Raw genomic sequence first — 22500 nt, 5'->3', positions numbered from 1 at the left:
GGGCCCCCGGTCGCCTAGCAGGCCGCGCGACCTCGGGCCCGCGGGACGCAGGCCGACCAGCAGGCCGCGTGCCCCTCCGAGACCCGGGCGACCGAGAGGCCTGCAGGCCGCGGGCCGCCAAGCGCCCCTCGGGCCGCGGGCGCCCCGAGACCCGGGCCGCCGAGCGGCCTGCAGGCTCCGTGGCCGCGGGCCCCCCGAGACCCGGGCCGCCGGCCGCCGAGCGACCCTCGGGCCGCGGGCTCCCCGAGAGCCGGGCCGCCGGCCGCCGAGCGACCCTCGGGACGCGCGCGCCCGAGACCCGGCCCGCCGGCCGCCGAGCGCCCCTCGGGCCGCGGGCGCCCGGGACCCGTGCCGCCGAGCGGCCTGTAGGCTCCGTGGCCGCGGGCCGCCGAGCGACCCTCGGGCCGCGGGCGCCCGAGACCATGCCCGCCGGCCACCGAGCGCCCCTCGGGATGCGGGCGCCCGGGACCCGGGCCGCCGAGCGGCCTGCAGGCTCCGTGGCCGCGGGCCGCCGAGCGACCCTCGTGCCGCGGGCTCCCCGAGACCCGGGCCGCCGAGCGGCCTGCAGGCCGCCGGCTGCCGGCTGCCGGCCGCCGAGCGACCCTCGGGCCGCGTGCCCCCGAGAGCCAGGACGCCGGGAGACCGTCAGCACGCGCAGACTCGGGCTGCGCAGCCCCGGGCTGCCGGTGGACCCGCGGGCCCGCGGGACCCCGGTCAACCAGCAGGCCGCGCCGTCCCGTACCGCCGGGTAACCAGCACGGCGGCGGTCCCAGGCCCTCCACGCCCGTGCTGCCGAGCGGTCTGCAGGCCGCGGGCCGCCGAGCGACCCTCGGGCCGCGGGCGCCCGAGACCATGCCCGCCGGCCGCCGAGCGACCCTCGGGCCGCGGGCGCCCGAGACCCGGGCCGCCGGCCGCCGAGCGACCCTCGGGCCGCGCGCGCCCGAGACCATGCCCGCCGGCCGCCGAGCGACCCTCGCGCCGCGGGCTCCCCGAGACCCGGGCCGCCGAGCGGCGTGCAGGCCGCGGGCTGCCGGCCGCAGAGCGACCCTCGGGCCGCGGGCGCCCGAGACCATACCCGCCGGCCACCGAGCGCCCCTCGGGATGCGGGCGCCCGGGACCCGGGCCGCCGAGCGACCTGCAGGCTCCGTGGCCGCGGGCCGCCGAGCGACCCTCGGGCCGCCGGTCGACTTGCAGGCAGGTCGACCAGCCGGCCGCGGGCCGCCGAGCGCCCCTCGGGCCGCGGGCGCCCGGGACCCGGGCCGCCGAGCGACCTGCAGGCTCCGTGGCCGCGGGCAGCCGAGCGACCCTCGGGCCGCCGGTCGACTTGCAGGCAGGTCGACCAGCCGGCCGCGGGCCGCCGAGCGCCCCTCGGGCCGCGGGCGCCCGGGACCCGGGCCGCCGAGCGGCCTGCAGGCTCTGTGGCCGCGGGCCGCCGAGCGCCCCTCGGGCTGCGGGCGCCCGGGACGCGGGCCGCCGAGCGACCTGCAGGCTCCGTGGCCGCGGGCCGCCGAGCGACCCTCGCGCCGCGGGCTCCCCGAGAGCCGGGCCGCCGAGCGGCCTGCAGGCCGCGGGCTGCCGGCCGCCGAGCGCCCCTCGGGCTGCGGGCGCCCGGGACCCGGGCCGCCGAGCGGCCTGCAGGCTCCGTGGCCGCGGGCCGCCGAGCGACCCTCGGGCCGCGGGCGCCCAAGACCCGGGCCGCCGGCCGCCGAGCGACCCTCGGGCCGCGCGCGCCCGAGACCCGGGCCGCCGGCCGCCGAGCGACCCTCGGGCCGCGCGCGCCCGAGACCATGCCCGCCGGCCGCCGAGCGACCCTCGGGCCGCGCGCGCCCGAGACCATGCCCGCCGGCCGCCGAGCGACCCTCGGGCCGCGCGCGCCCGGGACCCGGGCCGCCGGCCGCCGAGCGACCCTCGGGCCGCGCGCGCCCGGGACCCGGGCCGCCGGCCGCCGAGCGACCCTCGGGCCGCGCGCGCCCGAGACCATGCCCGCCGGCCGCCGAGCGACCCTCGGGCCGCGCGCGCCCGAGACCATGCCCGCCGGCCGCCGAGCGACCCTCGGGCCGCGCGCGCCCGGGACCCGGCCCGCCGGCCGCCGAGCGACCCTCGGGCCGCGGGCGCCCAGAGACCCGGCCCGCCGGCCGCCGAGCGACAGCACGTGCGGACTCGGGCTGCGCAGCCCCGGGCTGCCGGTGGACCCGCGGCCGCCGCTTGACCCGTGTATGCTTGCTGTTCATCTCCTGGAGATTCCTGCACCAAGCTGATTGAATGAGGAACATGGAAGCACTGTATATAGGCTTTGCATTTTTCTCTTCGTTTCCTGTACTTTGCCTTCGTTTCCTTTGCGTGTGCTCTATTTTATTGTACATGTTATATTGCTTGTTATTTTTTTATTCATTTAAGGTAGGACCGCTTTTATGCGTTTCTACACCTCCCCGCCCCCCCCCCCCCCCCCCCGCCCCGCGTCTCCCTCCTCTGGTGCCCGCCCCAAATGAGGTCGCATCATCTTTCATAGTGTACATCCTGGGCCAGCATAAGCTTTCCAAGAATAAAATGCCCCCCCGCCTTTCCTTCCCAAGGACACCACGAACACCTCCTGTCCTGTGCAGTGCTTTTTCACCCACCGCCAGCAGAGGGCCCTCTCTGACAGACCCAGGAACTCCCCTGCTCCGAGTCATCCAGGAGAGGCTGTTCCGTTCTGTGTGAAACGGGTGGGGTGGGCTGATGAGACATCATTGCTTAGAAGGCCATCGGGTTCACCGGTTCGGTGGCAAGAGAGAACATCCTCATCCTCCTTGAGGTTGACTCGGAAGGTCTTCGGGCCCGCAGGACACCGCCCCCAAATGGGCCTCCGTGGCATAGGGAGATTTTGCCATGCGAGGTGACAACAGGAGGGGAACACGGACCCTCCTTTCCTTCTCCCGTCTGAAAGCAGGAAGAAAATCTCTCACGGGAACAGGGTGGTGGAGGGGGCGGCCGGGAGGTGTAGAGATGAGGACTGACTGCTTTCCTGTCTTAAGAAATCACGAATCATCCAAGTGGGACCGCTCATAACACACAGAGGACAGAAGTGTGGACGAGATGAGGAGAATGTGTAAGGGAACGTCTTCCACAAGAACTCTTTTCCATAGGCCGACTTCAAGACTTTCCAACATCTCTAGGTTTAGGGGTGGACTGAGTGCCATGAAAGAATGGACATTCAGCAGCCTGTCTACATCATCTCCAAAGAAGGGAAAATGCTGAAACGTCCCTAGCTCCACAAGCCTAAGGGTCTCCCTGCTCCGGAGAGTTGGAGCATATGCGTGCTTCCATGCCTACACAGATCTTGCGCTTTAGGGAAACCACAAACTAGGCAGGAGCCTGGACTTCTACAAGGCAGTCCATGTTCACACGGGTCACTGTGGTTGGCTTCCTTACTTTCATTGGATTGGATTGGGGTGGGGTGGGGTGGGGTGGGGTGGGGGGCGGGGGGGGGCGGTGACAAATGTCCAAGGATGAGGCATCCTAAAGAAGGAACGTGTGTGGTCCAAGCTACCCGAGGTCGCCATCCTCATTGTAGGAAGAGGACCTCTTTGGGGAGTGTGGGGAGGGGGGAGGCAAGGTAGAAGGTATGCAGATAAGGTTTGGGGGAGGGAAAAAAAGACATTTCGGTCCTAAAGCTAGTCATTTCGAAATGGGAAACAAAGGACACAAGGGAAAAGCTAAAACTGGGCACAGGCGATTGGAAAAGGTTTCTGAGGAGAAGAATCTTCGGAAAGGAATGGGAACCGTGGTCAGGACTGCTTAAGATGAGGATGGATTCAAGGACACACATGAGTGTTCGTATCAACAGGAAACCAGTGCAAAACTAGAATTCAGTTTTCTGTCTCTCGGTGAAAAAGGCCAACTTTGGGCTCGGGCTTGGGTGTTTCTTCTATTGCTCTGCTCTCTCCGTCATGAGAGAGAAAGCTTTCCTTCCTTTTTCCGGAAGGAAGGAAGGAAGGAAGGAAGGAAGGAAGGAAGGAAGGCAGGCAGGCAGGCAGGCTTATGTCTTCTAAAAATCATCACTTCTTTTCTAGGTTACCTTTATCAGGTCTTGGGGGACTCACGTGGACTTAGTCCTCTTGATATTCAAAGAGCCAGGGTTGGCTCACAAGGAAAGAGGCTTCTCTCTTTGCCTAGCAAGTCTTTCCCTGGGATGTGGGTGACGTGGCTAAGGAGGCACTGTTCCCCAGTGACCTATCTAACTGTTTTACACTCGTTGGGGTATTTTGGACACATTTGCCCCCAAACCGAATGACACATGAAGTCTTTTGCACTTAGAATGCATGTTGAGAGAGGATCCAAGAGGAGAGGGCCTAGCTCAAGAATGTGTTCTCTCTCCTTCGAAAGCAGAGCCATGAAACGGAGTAGGCTTCCTGGAGAGGTTTCCTGACATGGGAAGCGTTGTCGAAGAGGAAGGAACGTGAAGCCTTCTTTGGCTTGTGTCTATACACGGGTGTGTTCCAGCTGCTCTGGAAATGATGGGATCCTTCTTCTCTGCCCTGGCATACAGGGTTTTCGGTCGTCCAAATGGAGGCTCACACGACAGGGACTGAGCCCAGTATCAAGGAGATATTCCACCCGAGTTTCATGCCGAGGCGGCAACAACAGCCTCTTGAAAGATGATGGGGGGTGGGGGGGGGCCACACGTGGATCAATTCCATTCTGTCCATTCAACAGAGGGTCGGGGGGCTACAGCAGACCCCAGAGAGGGACAGCAGACCCCAGAGAGGGGCAGCAGCCCGGCCGGCCACTGGGTCTCCATGTCTCAGGCTTCCTGGGGAACCTCACCCCCCCCCCCAGGTCCCCGCCGCCCCCCGCATTCCGCCACCCACCTTGGTGCATTTCGAATGGCTCCAATTGTAAATAGATGCTGGTGGGAAGATTTCTACAGGTTACCTGCAATGGCTGACCTGTCATGCTTGTCACCCTGGGGGAAAACAATTCTCTTTGTCCCCAGAGGCGTCAGACCTCCTCTCTCAGGAACCCCTGAGCCCCGGCCACTGGACTTCACTCCACTGGCACGTAGTAAGGGTCATCCAAACGTTCCTGTGACGGTGAGTATGGTTTCCATGTGGGTTGAAGCCTTCCCTTGCTGCAAGCCTTCTGTCCTCACCATGGCATAGAGACGGTTAAAAAAAAATTGTGTTTGCCACTTTGGGTATACCTTCCACAGCCTGCAGTGATCAAGGCACCCACTTCGCTGGGCAAGTCCTATGAGCCTTCACAAAAGCTCTTGCAAACTTCTTGGGACCATCACTTTTCCAGTCACGCTCAATCATCAGGCAAGATTGACAGGGCCGATGGGAAAACTGGACTCCGAGAAGAACGAGTGACCTACGTGGGGCTGAATGAACTGAGGACTAGGATGATAGTGTGTGTATGACTACTTGTCTACAATAGGACTGATTGGGGAAGCCGCTGGGGGCGGGGGGGGGGGGGGGCAGGGTGCGGATACCTTAGGAGCTTGGGATGAACATATACACATTCCTATACGTAAAGTGGATAATCAACAAGCTCTTACGACTTGGCACAGGAAACTATACTCAATACTTTGTAATAACCTGTAAGAGAAAAAAAATCTGAAACAGAATCTATATCTATCTATCTATCTATCTACCTATCTTTCTATCTAAATCACTGTGCTGTACACCTGAAACTGCACGACATTATAAATGCTTCCATTATTTCAAACAGAAAAGAATCTCCTAACCTGAGTGAGAGAGAGAGAGAGAGAACAGGACGGATTGTGAAATCTTTTCTTTTCCAGCTACAAGGGAAAATGAAAACAAACAAAACCCAATTTATTTTAAAAGTTGGACATCCATTTGGTGACTTGTACCCTTGTCAGCAAAATGGAATCACTTCTCTTTTTCTCCCTACCTGCTCCGTCCAGAATTCAGAAACTCTCCGTGAGGCTCCTTATTTCTTTGGCAAGAGAGTCACTTGCACGCGTTCCTTAGAGGCCCACGTTACGTTTCCATAAAACGGGAATACACACTTGTGGATATGAGATTCTGGTGCTATTCATTTTCCTTAGGGTGTTGCTTTTCACCTGAAAACCGGACTGGATCCTGAAGTCTTTCAAGTTGCCCCCAATATCTGGCTACAACTCTCTCCATGAATGTTTCCCACTTTCGCCCACCCTTTTGACTTGGCATCACTGACAACGAAAACGGCCCTTTGCCTGAAGCCCTACAGACCGAAGCTGCAGGACTTGGTGAAAACTTTAGAGACATGGCCACCACAGCTCCTGTGGAAACCATCCTGGTGCCTGTTTCTGTGAGAGCCACTCTGAAAGTCGAACCAAACACCCGACATCATCACAGCCATTTCAAACTGCTAAAGTTGCTTCCACCCTAACATCTACAAATCTTCTTCACTGACACCGCCCCCCACACGCTCCCCCCCCCCCCCCCCACTGGTTTATAATCGGCTCCAGTGATGGACCTTTGTCTTCCTTTGGTTTCCATACAAGTGCCTCTTAGGAAATAACCTGATTGCTTGCACCACAGGCCTAGTTTTTGGGAGCCCATCAACATCACTGCCTCCTGAGAGGAGATATGATAACTGTTTCACAGAACCGACCTGTTCTCAGAACTCAGAAACAGTTTCCATGAAATGGAGGCCTCTACTAACCTATTTTCTCCCTTTCCCTCCCTCCCCGCCTCCCTCCCTCCCTCCATCTCCCTCTCCCTCACACACACACACACACACACACACACACACACACACACACACACACACACACACAGTCACCAGGTCAGCTTTCAATATGTTCAGAGTAGGCCGCCCCAAAATGTGTCTCCTTGAATTCAAGTCGCTTAAGAACTGGACAGCACAAGACCGGACATTCTGGCCCTCCTTTCTGTCCTCCCACAGCAGAGCACGATCTCAAGTTAAGACGTTTGCTTCCACGCATGTCCGTGATTCTCAAATGGTTTAGTGGGGTTTCCTGGGTTAGGAAAAAGAGGGGACTCCTATTTGCCTGAGACAAGGAGAAGTTCTCACACAACCTTCACCCATCCCTCCCTCCCTCCCTCCCTCCCTCCCTCCCTCCCTCCCTCCCTCCCTCCCTGCAGTTTGGAGGGGGCAGCCTAAGGGTGGGGAAATTGGGGAAGGAAAAAAAAAAGCCGTTCGATAAAGGGGAGCTCGAGGCAAAGTCAAAGGCTCCCGATCTGACCGGAGAGCATTCTGCATTTGAATGAAGCGATTGAACAAGGCCCTGCGGAATGAAGCGTCCGGACTTCCCCTCCCCCTCTCCCGGCAACTATCAGCCCTGGCGACTTGGGAAGGAGCGAGCGGTGGAGAAGCGGGCGGGGGCGGGGGCGGGGGCGGGGGCGGGACCAACAGACAATAGCCGCTGCCTGCCTGCCTGCCTGCCGGGCTGAGGCCTGAGGGCTGCGGGCCACGCTGGTTTCTGCAACTCAATCCCTTCCAGGAAGCACCTGTGATGACTGCTTGGCAGGGAATGGTCAAAGCTGAACTCTCTTGGCCTATTTCTGAAAAAGGCCTGAGTCTCAGCTACGACAGATTTTCTGGATTTCTTGGCCCATGCGCAGACCCGCACCCTCCCATCCTGTCAGATCCTTTGTACCCACACCTCCCCTGGGAGAGTTCGTTGGCCTCGTCTGGAACATGAACAAGCAAAACCAAACATAGTGTGACATGATGTATTGGTCTTTATTGAAAAGAAACGTGCTCCTCTCGCACACCTGAGGGCAGGAAGCAAAGGCACGTTCTCAGCAGGACGGGGGACAGGGAACCCGAACCCAGGCCGGTCAGCAGTGGCCCCCTGCCCCCCACCGCCCCGCCCTCCCCATCCCCGTCTCTCCCAGGCCCACGTGGGGCCTCCCTTCCCTGCCTCTCTCTGTGCCCCTCGTCTCCAGCTCCCCCAGCCCAGCTTCCGCACCCCCCCCCCCCCCCGGCCCCGGGAAGGGGAGGCATGTCTGTCCCAGCTCCAGTTCTGATATTTCACTTGTGAAACTTCCCTAGGCCCAGGTGCCAGCTTGCCGTCCTGCTGCTTCATGTCCGTCTCTATCAGCCATGCCCAAAGGGCACGGGAAATTATGGACAGCAAATAGCACACCTAGACGGTGTGTGCGTGGGGGGGGGGGGTGTCCCTTCTCCAGGAAGCAGTGAGGGAACAAAAGGAGGCCTGGGGGAAGGAGTCCTGGGTGCCTATCATCGCGCCCCCGCCCCCCCACCGCCCCGCAGAGCACCATTCATTTCCATCTCCGCATCTGAAGGACACATAGTCCTGGTTGAAGCAACTTGATGAGGATTCCCCTCCTAACGACGTGACAGAACCTATGAAGAACTGCACTCCTTGAATCCATAAATGCTAACGGGATCCAAGGAGTTTTCCATCAATGGCAGAAAAAGAAATGGTCCTGAACATAATAACTGCCAAGTATTCCTCTAGACGGAGGCATCATTCACTTTTTCTTAACTTTTTTTCTTTTCATGTTTTACAATAAACTGTATATATTTAGAGTGTACAATTTGGTACCCCAATCTTCCAATTCATTCCCCCCCAACCCTCCCCGCTTTCCCCACTTGGTGTCCATATGTTTGTGCTCTACATCTGTGTCTCTCTTTCTGCCTTGCACACCAGTTGATGTGTACCATTTTTCTGCAGTCCACATATATGTGTGAATATACAATATTTGTTTTTCTCTTTCTGACTCACTCTCATTCACTTGTTAACAACAGTAACGATGACGACGACAAGGACAAGGATAAGGACCGGAAAAACAACAACAGAGAGAGCACTGGGCGAGTTTTCCACTTCTTAAAGGAAGGAGGCCGTGTTCCCAGGCAGGTTGGCTCAGCTGCACAGTTCCCTCCGGTGACTATTCCTGGGGGCACCGTCGAGGTGATGCACGAAACACACAGGAGGAGGCCTTCTTGAATGTCCTGCCCAGGAAATGGGGACATGATTCCAGCAGTGGCGATGGCTGCCCTTCTCTTTAGGGTGACACACGGGCCTGATGGCACCGGGCAAACCCTCCCCTCCCTCCCTCCCTCCCTCCCTCCCTCCCTCCCTCCCTCCCACCTACCTTCCTTCCTTCCTTCCTTCCTTCCTTCCTTCCTTCCTTCCTTCCTTCCTTCTTGAGGCTCTTGGCCTCCCCACTGAAAGGAAGAGCCCAGGGCCCAGCAGCAAAGACCTTCTGCTGATCCTTGCCAGGGGGCTCTCATTTTACACACTTGAATAGGATCAGTAGACACCGTCATCTCATGAGAAGCAGAAAATATCATCTAAAAGCCTACTTTCCTGGTGTCTCAGCGTCCAGGGCTCCTCCTTCTCAGGGATCTTGTGCTCTGTAGGGATAATTCACATGCTGGGGGAGTAGGTTCCCAATAGCATCTTATGAAATGGATTACAGGATGTCTTCCTTTGAAAAAGATAAAGATTATTTGGGAAAGTTATTCATATGAAGCACATGGATGATATCCTCTCTGATCTATATATTAGAGTTGACCGTTGAACAACCAACATGGGGGATTAGGGGGGCCGACCCCACACACACCATTGAGAACCCATGCATAACTTCACAGTCCAAGCTCTGTATCGGGGCTTCCACCTCTGGGTACTCAGCAACCAGAGATCCTGCAGTGCCATAGTGCACAGCTATGGAAAACATCCCCTTATGAGTCACACACACACACACACACACACACACACACACACACACACGCGCGCGCACGTGCTCGAGCGCAGACATCTCAACTTTGTTACCCAAACGTTAGTGGTGTTCGAATAATCTTAGAAGTGATGACTGCTGTCTGATGAAATCAATGGATCCATCAATCAATCTATGACACTACACTTTGTATTTCCTAGTCTCAAAATTATTTGGAATTTGGCTCCTTAGAAGTTTAGCTTGGTCCTTCAAGGACAGTGTCAGTTGGAGAGAAAATAACATTTCTTCAAATCATGGAAGTGAAATAGTCCTGGACGCTTATGTGAAACATTAACATAATTTTTCTTCTTTATTTTATAAGATAACTGGAATTAGGAAGAAAATCTCCTCGTGAAAAACCAGGTGCTACCTTTCCTTGACTGATGATCGAAGAGGAGAAAGCATTTTCTGGGCCCATGCAACTTGAGAGAAGTTCTAACTTTTCTGGAAAAGAAAGATTCCCACCCTCCCCTTGCTCGGCCATGCTAGAAACCTTCCCCTGCCCCAAACTCTGACGTGTCCCCTTGTTTGGCCTCACTGTGTGTCGTCCGTGGGCACGGGAACACACTTGCGTTCCGTAACAGGAGAGCCTATGGAGAAAAGATCTCTGCCCACTTTCATGGGATCTGCATTGCTGGCTAGGTAAACCTAAGACATCAAAAGAAGTGCCTTGGAACACATGCTCCTTCCACACTGGTCACCTCATAGGATTCCTAAATGACTCTGGTTCAGCACTCACTCGACTTGGCTGTGTTTCTGTGCTTCCTGACCTAAAGGATCTATCTGGATATGCCACCCGATAGAAGCTGAAATAAATTCACTTTGGACGTGTGTGAATGCCGTTCATACAGAGAGTGGGGACTGCAGGGAGCTCTTGTGGATAAAGAAAAATGGGGGAACACATGTAGGCGACAGCACATAAAGTATAGAAAGATACACGAAGGTTTCCTTCGTTCGCGGGTTGGGAAGGGGGAACGACAGAACATTCCCTGCTTCTACTCTACGCACGCACGCAGGCAGGCAGGCAGGCAGGCAGGCAGGCAGGCAGGCAGGCAGGCACCGGAGTGGGGTGGGGTGGGGGGAGCTGGCTCCTTACCCCACCCACCAGGGACGCGTGCGCGTTTAAAGAGACCAGGAGGAACGTGGTGGCGGTGGCGATGAGGAAGGAGGACCACGTTCAAGGTGTGGATTTGCGGTGAGGGCTACGTGAGGTGACTAAGAACTCGGTGCAGTGAGCGGCCCATACAAGGACAGAAGCGATGGTCCCCTAATGCTTGCAGGGCCTGGCCAGGAGCATGAACGGGCGCCCGTGTCCCCAGGTTGGCATCATGACACTAGTTCATCCCTGTGAAACAGGATGTGTTTTCTGTGTTCTCCTGTCTTGACAAACACACGTCTTTACCTGTGTCTCCGTACAACGACGGTCTCTGCGTGACAGTCGGCAGAACATCCCCAGGGACAATTATCACAGAGACCTGAGGTTCTGCTTGGCTGGCAATGCTTGTGTGAATACTGCAGTGAGATACAGACAGACAGACAGACAGACAGACAGACAGACAGACACACACACACACACACACACACACACACACACACACACACACACCCCTACGTATAATTATGTGTATTTAATACGATATCTGTATTGATTTTCTGTCTCAGATGACGAATGATGCTGTCAGCCTCATGATTTTCACACAGGGTTTCTGTGTGTGTCCTACTGTCGGGACAACATAGCCGGTCTGTGTCATGGAAGCAGAGACACCGTGGGAGTCACAGGAATGAAGACCTCGTTCTAGGAACTGGACCTTCCAGAGGCCTGGGAGCAGCTGGGCAGGGCAGGGCTGGGCTGGGCTGCGGAGGAGGGGAGGGGAGGGAAGGCTGTGGCTCTCAGTCCTCTGAGTGCCCGGTGGCAGTGGCGGAGGTGGCAGTGCCGATGGAGCTGTCAGCGCCCACAGGGAAAGGTAGCCACCGATGTGCGGGGCCACAGGGGAGACATGGAGAGACTCGGGGGAAGGCACAGCTGTCCCTCGGTGGATCTGCGGCCAGGCAGCCAGGAGTGGCCTGGGCCACTGTCGTCCAGGGGGCACCAGCTGGGAACACTAGCCAGACGCAGGGCGGCGGGGGTGGGTGGGTGTGTGTGTGTGTGTGTGTGTATGTGTGGATGGACAGCCTTCCACCCTGCACCTCTGTGCCCACCTGTCACCGTGTGGGATGGCGACAGCCTGCAGAGAGCCTTGGCTGTGGCTTCACTTCCAATGCCTACATCCCATCCAGCGTTCTCTTCGCACCAGCCCTACCCTGGGGTCGCACGGGGAGGGGGAGACTCAGAAAGGCGGTTCCCAGGCTGCCCCCGCATGGAAGTCACATGAGCCTCCGGACATGGCCGTGCCACGTCAAACACGCGTCTGGAGGTAGGTCAGACTTTACATTGTGTTACGGTTTGTTTTCTTGGGAGAAGTTGTGTCTCTTAGGCCAGGAGCAACTGGAATTGTCGGTCAAAGTCCTCAGGCAGCCCTTTGACTTGGAGGCCGAGCACAAGTTTGACACGGTATGTTTCCGGTGACATGGAATTGCAGATGGCCCACGAAGCATGCTCTCGGCAATACTGCCAAGCCTGTGGTCTCACAGGGGACGGTCTCCTCGACCGAGATGTCACCATCTCGGGAGTCCGCACCTGGAGCGACACGGTGACCTCAGGACGGGCGCCCTGTCTGTGCGCCCCATCCGGATGCGCGTGGACGGGAATGGAGCAGCTCTGGGAACGGTGGACGATGCCAGCTCTTGTTCTTCTGCTCTGCTGCCTGCCGTGCACGGCTGTGGAGAGGGACGCGCCGCTGTGGAGAGGGATGAGCCGAGTCCAGTGTCTCTGAACCCACCCCAGGCAAAGAGGAGCAGGACAGTGGGTGTGGGCCCTCCCTCGTGTGTGGCCAGGATCCTGTGCGGGGGGAGAGTCCCTGGCCCTCCCGCTGAGAGGAAGGTGCGAGAGGTGGATCGGCGGCGGCGTCTTTCCTCGGGGCCCCAGAGCTTCTGCGGCTCCGATCTCCCCTCTTCACAGTTCTAGTTGGCGCCCGCCCCAGCACAAACCTACCTGAGAGCTTCCCTGGTATCCGGAAGCGATGGCTTTGTGTTTTGAGGACGCAAGGGGAGAAAGAGCTGAGCAAAGCTTTTCCCTGGAACCTGAGTGTCTATGGGTGTGTCTGGCCCATCACCAGCGAGCGTGCTGAGTGCCACTTCCTGAGGGCAGGTGCTCTTTAAGGAAAGTATGGCTTCGTATCTTTGTGACACGCAGGCCCTTCTAGAATGTGGAGCGAGTTTCTCAAGAATCCCAGCAGAATCCCAGGTGCTGTGGAGGCTAGGGCCTCAAAGGTCCGGCTCCATCCCCTCTCTCCATCCTGGCCTGGCCTGGCCTGGCTGGGCCCCTAAGGACCCTGCTGGCCTCTAGAGTGGCCCCTGCTTCTCGGTTGGTTTCCACGCTGCTGCTCACAGAGCCATCTTCTCCAAAGGCAGCCGACCGCCGTATTCCTTCCGTGGAGGCCTGGCACGGCTCTCCTCGGCTTGGATGATAGCATGAGAGGACTGACAAGCTGGGTCCTTCCTCCAGGGCTGACCTTTTACAAACTCCGCCTTGAAGAGGGGTAAAGTCAGCATGTCATTCTCACGTGTAAGATGGGACCCGAGGGGCCCGTTCCTAGCTCTACCACTTGGGAGAGTGGGGGACTCTTCCGTCAAGGAAACGGAGAGCTCATACTTGATGGTGCGGTTGTCAGAAGCCTTTTTCTAAGCCTCCCCTGGCCCCACCGTGTCAGAAAGACGTGTCCCTCCACCTGCCGGGGACTTGATGAAGGAGAGTCACTCTGGTAGAAGTACCCGAAGCTCGATGACTTCACTGCCGTCTCCCTTTCTCTGGCACGGGCCCGCCCCTGGAGGAGCCCTGTCTTCACCTGGCCGTGACGGCACCGCTCAGGGGAGCTGGAGACAGGACCCCAATGAGGGCAGGTGGATGGGAGCCTGTTCAAAATGACCTACACACCCAATCTGCCGTAGACATGGTCCACAGATCGTGGACGTGCCTGTGCCCCCGAAGACATCCGTGTGGCCCCGGGCATCCGGCAGCCATCTTCTCCATGTTCTCCTGACCTGTGCTCTCGCTCTTTTCTCCGGAGCACTCGCCTGATGATTCGTGGGGGCATGAAACCCCAGCTGGCAGGAGCCAAATGATCTTCCCAACACAAGGGAAAAGAAGAGGTGGGGTCCCGCATCCATCCAATGTTTCTGTGCCTAAGAATGAGTTTCTAAGAAATCTCATCCTCCTTTAGCTCCCTTAACACCCCCCCCACCCCGGCGCCCGCCAGCCCGGGCCATAGTATAGTTACTTTCCCAGATTTCCTCCCTCTCCTCAGCAGAACCGAAGAGATTGTAGGTGTTGCCACTTCTCTGAGTCTTTCTTTGCTTTCTTAGGAGGGCTGCCCCATGTCACGTAAAACTTGGAAGACATACATGCGTGAGCATCTCTCCTTGTGATTCTAACCCAGGGAAGAGCATTTAAAACTCGAAAGGAGGCAAACTAGGGTTCAGGCACCCAGAGTTGAGCTGGGTGGCCACTGGGAAGAGAGTTCCAGACCCCTTCCTGTTTGGGGGAGGGGGAAATCTCCCCCTCTGCCCCTCTTGAGTCCTCGTGGCTGGACTCATCCTAACATGGACTCAAGGCGGATAGAGGAAGCGGGAGCGGGAACACGTGTTCGTTTGTTGTTGTTGTTGTTGTTTTACCTTCTAGCCGTGAGAAGTGGCTGAGGCGGGCAGCTTTTCGACTGTGTAGACCAAGGGACAGTACATGTGTGAGACAGGGATCAGACCGAGAGACTTAGCTTTCGGGTGCGCCCTGAGGGAAGGAAGAATCTAAACAGAGTTTGGGCTTGGGGGGGGTCCCTGAAAGAAGTCACAGTGTCTGTCTCCCTAGGCTTCTCGGCCCCAATGAATTCCCTACTTTGGGGATCGGAGCGTCCTCCTAACTCCAGGTGCAGATGCAGGGAGTGCGCCTTTCACCCGAGAGAGAGATGGATGTCTCGCTTTCAGGGAGACACAAAGAAGAGCCCGAGGGTCCCTCTTGTGTTGGCCGCCTGCTTGAGGTCACCGTCACGCCAAATGATCACTGTGCCACGGAGGTGCATTTTGGCGTGGCCTATCCTGGGCTCCACAGCCACCTCCCTGAGAACGGGTATGGTCAGAACCGTAGGAAGCTCAAGGGCGCCGCCAGCCGGTTTCAAAAACGTATCTGTCAGCACCTGCTGGCTGCAACCGCGAGGTTTGCAAGTGCCCTCCGCATAATTCTCCCCCTCCCCCGCAACGACGTCATCACTTCCAATCCTGGCGAACAATGTATGGAACCTTTGCTGGGGTTTTCGTTTGTTTCTCTTTTGTGGGGTTTCTCTCTCTCTCTCTCTCTCTCTCTCTCTCTCTCTCTCTCTCTGTCTCTCTGTCTCTGTCTCTGTCTCTGTCTCTGTCTCTGTCTCTGTCTCTCTCTGTCTCTCTCTCTCTGTCACACGCGCTCTGATGTTCGGGGCCTAATGGGAGAAATGAAATCAAGCGAGGGGTTTTGCCCTCAGGTTGCCTTGGTCTCGGGTTGACTTGTGTGCGCTGAGAAAGACGGCCTTTACTGAAGGCCCTGCGCAGACTTTTTGACACCCCCGATCCATGGAATCCTGAAGCTGTGGAACCTAGAAATCTTTCGGTCTCCTTTTGATTTGGAAATCTTCTCCTTGACAGAAAGAAGCCCATTTAAAAGAGAAAAAGAAAAAGTGGAACTGCATGAGCAGATCGGTTTTTAGATCTCAGCCGGGCGGCTGCCCGGTTCTCTGGGGAGAACTGTCTTCATCTTGCAAATCTGTACACACAGCCCACAGTGGCCTGGGATGGAGGCCAGTGGACTGGATTGGGCAGAACCTGAGACCAGAGGAAAGAGAAAAAAAATAAGAAAAATGGTGGTGGTGGTTGGGGGGAGGGGGAAGAGGTCTGCTTTGAAAAATAGGAACTGCTGGCAGGGCTCCCTCACCCCCACCCCCCCACCCCAAAGTAGGACTGTGTATCCAGGCGTAGAAATGATACTGCGCCAAGAAGGCAAGCGCTGTTGAGACTGCTGTTCCTATGATGTTACAAACCGAAAGCGATGCTTTCTGGTCGAGGCTCTCCATGACAATCTGCTAAGCAAATCACACGTTGGCTGTTTTGGACGTTCTCTGCAGTTTTCATTGGGAGTGAGGAAGAGCCGTTTGTACATGTTTTGATACAATGTTTTGAATGCTGTGGGACCATGGTATGTTTCCGCCGTGGATGAACAAGGTTGCCTTTTCCAGCTTCCGCTTGCATGGTCATTTCCTGGTCCTGACGACCCCCCCGCCCCAAGTGAGGGAGGCCTGTGTGTCTTTGTGTCCATTTAGAAGGGTTGGTGCTTGATGCCAGCATGATATCCAAATCTTGATTTTGGACTTACCAAACTACTGTTGGGAGTTTGTTTCTTGTCTTAATCTCCCTTAACTCTTGCAGTCACCTGAGTGTCCACTCTTGATTTCGCGTCTCTCTCTGCCTCTGTCTCTGTCTCTCTCGCTCTTTCCTTTTGTTGATTTCTTCAAGGCAAGCCATCTTTTTCCTCCTCCTCCTCCTCCTCCTCCTCCTCCTCCTCCTCCTCCTCCTCCTCCTCCCCCCCCTCCTCCTCCTCCCCCACCACCCTCCTCTTCCTCTTGCTCCTTTCTCTGCCCCCCTCCCCCCTCCCTCCCTCCTCCCCCCGCCCTTTTAAAATGGAAGTCTAACAGACTGACAAGAGTATATTGGTTTTCAGGTGTATACCCTAGCGAGTGGCTATGTTTACACATGGCCCAGGGATCTCCGTGATAAGTCTCGTTACTGTCTGTCACCATTCGATGTCATGACAGTAGGATGGACTCTATTCCGCCTGCTGTACATGACATCCTGCGAGTGAGTTGTTTATTTCATAACTAGAAGTGGGCACCGCTTCCTCTCCCTCACCTATTGCACTCGTCTCCCTCTTCCCCCCTCCCTCCCTCCTCTGGCCACCCCCCATTTGTTCCTTTTAGGTGTCGAGGAACCTGTTTGCGGTTCCTTCTTTGTGTTCATGTGTGTGTATTGCTGTGTACGTTCTTCACAGACATGATAGTCTCGCGACCTGAGGTATCTTGTGTAGCGCAATACCCTCTGGGTCTCTCCATGTTTCCGCGGATGGCAAGACCTCATTCCCTGGTAGGGTTGAGTCATAAACGCGCGCGCGCCTGTGTGTGACTAGGTAGAGACGTATGCACACAGAGAGCGCTATCGGTATGTCCCTAACTATGGCTACATAGGGATAGGTGTGGATACACATACACGTGTATGTATGTGTCACCCTCACCCCCTCGGTGGGCACGTAGTGGAGTTGCTGGGTCACGTGGTAGTTGTTGGTGCAGTGCTTTCAGGGACTTCTGTGCTGTTTTCCGTAGTGTCATCTGTTGTCGGGGAGCCATTCTGTCAGGCGCCAGGTGATATCTCTGAGTCCTCCAGCATGACATGGTGGTGGTCTCTCTCAGCGTGAAAAATAGGTGTCCCGTCAGGAGCCACTTTCCTCTGCCGTTTGGAACTTGCTGTCGCGATTCCAGATCCTGGGCCTGGCCGTGTATGCTTGTGCAGAGAAATGCCAGCGCTTTCTATCATACCCTCCATTTAAAAAAAAAATGGTTCTGTATTTGATGGGCTGCGTTGGGTCTTTTTTTGCTGTGCGCGGGCTTTCTTTCCGTTGCGGTGAGTGGGGGCTCCCCTTCGTTGTGGTGCGCAGGCTCCTCATTGCCAGTGGCTTCTCTTGGTGCGGAGCACGGGCTCCAGGCACGGGGGCTTCAGGAGTTGCGGCACATGGGCTCAGTCGTTGTGCCTCACGGGCTTCGTTGCTCCGCGGCATGTGGGACCTTCCTGGAGCAGGGATCGAACCCGTGTCCCCTGCAGTGGCGGGCGGATTCTTAAGCAGTGCGCCAGCTAGGCAGCCCCAGTTGTTTCTTGTATTTCAGGGAAAGGTTTCCTTTGGCTTTTGGTTTTGTCCCCGCCCCCACCCCCCAAGAAAGGTACTGTTGGTTGCTTTGTTGACAGTGGAAAACTGTGTTGCGGTTGCTGTTGGAGTGGTGGGGGTCGTCGTCCTTGTTGCTTTGTTTCCTTTGTGGGCGTTGTTTTCTGTTGGTTTTTTCTGGCTTTGTTTCCTTGTGGATGAAAATGCCTGGTCTTGGTCTGCTCTGTTCAGGCCTCCTGCCCACTTTCCCCATCGGGTTGCTTGTTCTGGGGGGGCTGCGTTGCATGAGGCCTTGCCCTGTTTTGGACAGGAACCTCTTATGGGACATGCTTGAGGTTTTCAGATGCGTGTGTGTGTGTACGTGTACACGTGTGTGTGTCTGTACGTGTACACGTGTGCATACACGTACATGTGTGTGTGCCTTTACGTACTCCTTGAAGGGCCACAGCAGTCCCAGAGCTTGACTTTGACTTTTTGGTAGTTTGGCTTGGTTTGATTTTGGTGGGACGACAGGTCACTGTGAACCTTTACTGTAAATCTCTCTCTCACACGCACGCGCGCGCGCGCGCGCGCACACACACACACACACACACACACACACACGCACGCACGCACGCACACTCACCACGTTGCATTGTGTAGATGTCCTGGAACGCGGTTTCTTTAGTGGATGGCTGTTGACTCGCTGCTCCCCGCCCCCCTGCCCCCGCCCGCCGGTGACTGTGGTCAGTCCATTTTGAAATCCACGTTCTGACCTCAAGGGCATGTTCCCCACCCACGCACCCATGTGTTCTCTTTGGACTTTGTCGCGGTCTGTGCGGAAATAGATGTTTGTTTCCATTTGTGTGGGGCCAGAGTGTATGTTTACTTTCGTTTCTAGCTTCCGGGCTCTGCGTATCAGCTTTCCAAAGCCCTTCCCCGTGCCAGAAGGGATGAGTTCCTGCGTCGTTCTCTGAGCGCTTGCCTGGTTTCGTTTCGCTGGTCCCCGCCTTCCCTCCCTCCCTCCCTCCCTCCCTCTCACCCTCCGGGGAGCTGGGGATCTCGCTTGTGGCACTGTGGGCGTCTCCGTGGAATTCCCCGCGCCCCCCCCCCCCCCCATGGCCTGGAATCGCGTCCCCTTCCAGGCAGCCTCCCGGCGGCATCTTGCCAGCTACCCCCGCCCCCGTGTGCTGCCGGGGATCGGGACGCGCCGTGTCGTGTCGTGTCGTGTCGTGTCGGGCCGGGAGCTAGCTCCGAGGCGGACCCCTCGGGGCCGCGCGGGACGCCCGCCCCGCTCCGGGAGGAGCTCGGGCGTTTGGGCGGCCCGGCGCTCCGGCGTCCTCGGTGGCCGGCCGGCGACCGGGATCCGGCCCGGGGACGTTCGAGCCGGTTGTCGGGCGCCACCTGGCGGCCGCTTTTATATTGTCCCTTCCCTCCGGAGCTCCGGCGACCTTGTCGAGGGCTGTGACTCAGCCGCCGGGCCCGAAGCAGAGTTCCGGGAGGCGGGCGACGCTGGTGCTGGCAGCCCCGGTGGCGCCGAGGCGTAGGCGCCTCCTGCTGTCGCCTGAGATTGGGCCTGCAGATCTATGGGGCTGTGACTGCCGCCGCGCTCCCGAGCCGGGGCTGAGGGGCCGCCTGGCCGGGTCGACCAGCATGCGCCCGTGCCCCTCCGGCCGCGGGAACCCATGTCGGGTCGTGCCGCCGCGGTGGGAGAGGAGAGGGTCTGCCGCGCCCGGAGCGCCTGGGACTTGGTGGCCCGGCCTTCTCCTGGGCCGCCCTTGGGAGCGTTCGTTCCCCGACCCCCCCCACCTCCCTTTCCCGGTGCCCCCCGCGTCCCGCTCCGGAGGTGGGGACCGGCTCGGGCCGAGCGTTGAGGCCGGTGGAGGCCGCCACGGGCTCGGTGGTGGACGCGCGTGCGTCCCGGTCGTCAGATGCTTTCGGGCCGATGGTTTTCCGAGCCGGACTCCAGAGGTGAGGACCGGCCTGGGCCGCCAGCGGTGACCCGGAGAGGCTGGCCCGGGCCTGGGTGCGTTGCCCCGTGGGCTCCGGGCGTCTCCCTGGAGAAATGGGTTCAAGTCCCGATGGGTCCGGAGACGTGGACGGACCGGCCCCTGCTCGCGCAGGTGGCCGGCGAGGGTGCACCCGGCCTGTCAGCGTGCCCGCGTGGGTCCCGGTCGTCGGACGCGACTTTGTCTCCCCCCTCCGCTCTCCACCCCGAGTCCGGGCCGGGAGGTGGGGACTGGCGCGAGCCATACTGGGTGGCCCGGGGAGGGGCTCCCGGGCCCGGGCGTGGTCCCTCATGGGGCCCGCTCATCGGAGGCGGCTCGGAGGGGTGCTGTGTTTCTTTCTTGGAACCAAGTCCTGGCCCGGAGACTCGGATGGACCGGTGCCTGCCCGCGTGGGGGGACCGGGGAGGGCGTCCCCAGCCCGCTCCCTCTCCCCCGTGTCCCCGGCCCACTCTGCCACCCCTCCATCCCCGGGTCGACCAGGTGGCCCCGGGCGCTCCGGGGCAAGTGTGGATGGGGAAGTGTTGGGGGCAGGTGGCCGGACCGAGGTTCCGGGGGCCCCCGTGAACCTCGTGGGTGGGCCCCGCTGTCGGGCGCGATGATTTCTTCCGCCGGAAATGGGGCCTTTTTGCCACCAGATAGGTGCTGACACGGTGTTCTTCTGCGTCTGTCGCCGATAGACGCTGGGGCTCCGGACGCGGGCAGGACTCCGGGCGGGGGGCGGCTGTCTGACGCCCGGCTCGGTCCTTGCCGCTTGAGCTGCCCGCTTGGGCCTGCGCGCCGGCTCTTGCGTGCGCGTCCGGCTGCCCCGACCCGCGGTGCCGCCTCCGGCCTCTGGCTGAGCCCGAGGGCGGCGGGGCCAGGTGGCGTCGGGTGCTCGACCCTGTGCGCTGCCCCCGCTGCAGGCACCCGGTGGTGAGTGGCCGGCACGACCCCACCCCACAGGCTCTGTGCCCCGTGTCAGGCGTTCTCGTTCTGGGGTGGCTGGCTGCTCTTTGCCCGAGACGAAGGGGCGCCGGCGAGGCGGAAGCGGGCCTCCGTGTGATGGGTCTTCGCCGTGCCTCCCCTGCGGGCCTCCCCCGCCGTGGCTTTAGGCTGGGTGGGTCAACCGATTGATGTGGTGGTGCCACGCTCCGCTGGGCTGGGCCTAAGCCGTGCCAGACGAGGGACGGACGTTCCTGGGGGACGGGACCGCTCTTCTCGTTCTGTCCGCGGGCTCCTCGCCTCTCTTCCGCCCCGCCTGCCGGGGTGTGCGGAAGGCAGGGTTGCGGCCTCCGGCCCCGAACCCGCGGTCTCCCGCCCCCGCCTCCCAGCGTGGGCGGGGACCGGGGTCCTCGGACGCAGCAGACGCTCTCGCTGTGCCTCTTTGGCGTACGCCTCGCGAGCGGCCCTCCCCGCGGCGGGGAGGGCCGCCCCGCCGCCACGCTGCGCGCCCCCCGTCGGTGTGCGAGCGTGCCGCGCCTGGCCCTCCGTGGTGCTCCTGGAGCGCTCCAGGTCGTCCCTCAGGTGCCCGAGGCCGAGCGGTGGTGTTGTTCCCCTTTCCCAGCGTGTCCCTCGGGTCTCCGCCACCGTGGCGGGTGCCGTGAGCGGCTTTCTCTTGGGGGGGTCGAGACGGTAAGGGAGGTGCGCCCGCCTGTTCCCCCCGGCGGTGGGGCCAGGGGCCGCCTCGTTGTGCTGGTCCTCAGCGGCGTGCCGTGGGGGCCTGAGCTTGGCCGAGCGCACGCCCCGTGTGGTCCCCACTACGTGGGGGGCTGCGCGCGGGCGTGGGAGCGATCGTGGGGGCCGGGGCCTGTGAGAGAGGGGGCTGTGTCACGCATCTTGGGCGTGCTCCCCCTCGAGGGCCCGAGGGGCGAGCCCGAGGGCAGCAAGCCTTACCGAGGTCGTGCCCCGGCCCTGGCCGCGAACGCTCCCGTGGGCCGTGTGCTTACCCATATCGCAGACCCCCTCCCCTCCAGGCGACTGGAGGAGGTGTAGGCGGCTCACGGAAGCGCCTCTGCGGGCCCGAAGGAGAGGCGCTGAGTGGGGGATGACGCGCCCTCGGTGAGAAAGCCTTCTCTAGCGATCCGAGAGGGAGCCTTGGGGTACCGAACCCCCCAGCTGCCGCCCCTCCCAAGTGTGCAGTGGCCACCGTGGCGACTGCCAGAGCACGTGGGTAGACCCCCTCGCCTCCGCGGGAGGGGTGCGCCGGTCCCGCGGTGGGGCCGAGCGCCGCTCTTTGCCTACCGTGGCCCGCGCCTCCCCCCTCCGAGTCGGGGGAGGGTCCCGCCGGGCCGAGCCGAGCCGGTGTCCGAGGCGCGGGGTGGCGTGTGTGCGTGCGGGGTCGCCTCCGTTGGCGAGCCCGGAGGGGGGGACCCCCCCGGTCCCGGCTCCCCAGTCCCGCAGCCACGGGGAGCCCTGCCGCGCCTGCCCTTGCCTCGAGCCGCAGCCGGCGGCGGTGTGTGGCCCTAGGTCGGGCCGCCTGGCTCGGGAGCGTTTCCCCAGGACGTGTGAGCCCTTGGGGTCGGCTGAGGTGGTGATGGATGTGTGGAGGCGACGCAGATGGATGCGCGAAGGGGTGGACGGGTTCCTCCGCTGCACGCGGGGGGAACCGTCGCATGCTAGGCCCCGGCGGCGGGGCCGGGTCGTGGGGAGGCCCTCGAGGGTGGCGGGCGCCGGCCGGCGTCCCAGGCGTTGGCGGGACCGCCCCCTGGTGTGGGGCGGTGGGGCCCCGCGCTGGTTTTCCTGGTGGCCCGGCTGTGCCCCGGCCCTTTGTCTCCCCCTGGGTGGCGCC

The sequence above is a fragment of the Hippopotamus amphibius genome, chromosome 15 (assembly GCF_030028045.1).
Source record: "Hippopotamus amphibius kiboko isolate mHipAmp2 chromosome 15, mHipAmp2.hap2, whole genome shotgun sequence".
Lineage (NCBI taxonomy): Eukaryota > Metazoa > Chordata > Mammalia > Artiodactyla > Hippopotamidae > Hippopotamus > Hippopotamus amphibius.
The sequence above is the reverse complement of the archived record's forward strand: the minus strand, read 5'-3'. Positions refer to the sequence as shown.